Genomic DNA, 831 nt, shown 5'->3' with positions numbered 1-831 from the left:
TTTTTGTGCGTATTAGACCAATATGGTTGTTATTACTGTTTAGAAATAGTCCTTTTTACCGGTTTCTTCCTGTTTAACCGGTAAAAAGGACTATTTCTAAAGGTAATAACAACCATATTGGTCTAATACGCACAAAAAAACCTTAGTGACCTAATACGGACAAACTAGAAACCTAATTACCCTCCTAAGTCATTATCCATAATTTTAAAGACATTGAGAATATATGACCATCAACAGTAAACTAGTTCGTTTAGAACTCGCGTCGTCCCATATCGACCAGAAGAAGAACCTGCTACTCCTCTATATGGCGAAGCTCTTCATATATAGTCGTCCCTTCGGGGACATCCGATAAAATTGGAACGATACAAAGAAGATTAGCTTGGCCCCTGCGCAAGGATGACACGCACAAATCGAGAAATGGTCCAATTTGTTTTTAAACCCTTCGTCGTCTTCTCTGAAACCCTAATTCCCTTTTCAAATGCTAATAGAGTTCAATTGCAATTCTTACATTTTAGTAGATGAACTACTGAAGTAAGGGTGATCTTTCTTTCTATAAAGTCTCCTTTAAGTTTTTTACTTTTCGAATCATTAAGTTTCATGCTTTATAAACTCCCGTTTATGTGTTGTATATAGTTTGTATGTGTTTGTTTATGTGCTGATTTTTTATTCATTTTGCAACTTCAGTTTCTTAGTTCATATTGTGGTTTTGCTGTTTATAAAATAATTGATAATAGACATCATTTGCAAGTCCCTGTTGGTTTTACATTTTCATTCGTTATCAAATGTAGACATTGATGGGAGGTATCAAAGTGAGATTGTTTTTGTACATAT

The 831-nt window shown here is 34.3% G+C and overlaps 1 non-coding gene across 1 annotated transcript; it reads left to right on the top strand.

The window, feature by feature from the left end:
• Window positions 1-329: 329 nt before the first annotated feature.
• Window positions 330-432, top strand: LOC145141541 (U6 spliceosomal RNA). Its single transcript, XR_013722736.1, has one exon. It is a non-coding gene; the product is annotated as a U6 spliceosomal RNA (small nuclear RNA).
• Window positions 433-831: the final 399 nt, after the last annotated feature.

The sequence above is a fragment of the Lactuca virosa genome, chromosome 9 (genome assembly GCF_052849685.1).
Source record: "Lactuca virosa cultivar CGN04683 chromosome 9, Lactuca_virosa_CGN04683_v6, whole genome shotgun sequence".
Lineage (NCBI taxonomy): Eukaryota > Viridiplantae > Streptophyta > Magnoliopsida > Asterales > Asteraceae > Lactuca > Lactuca virosa.
Note: the sequence above shows the minus strand (reverse complement) of the source record. Positions and strands in the feature narration are given on the sequence as shown.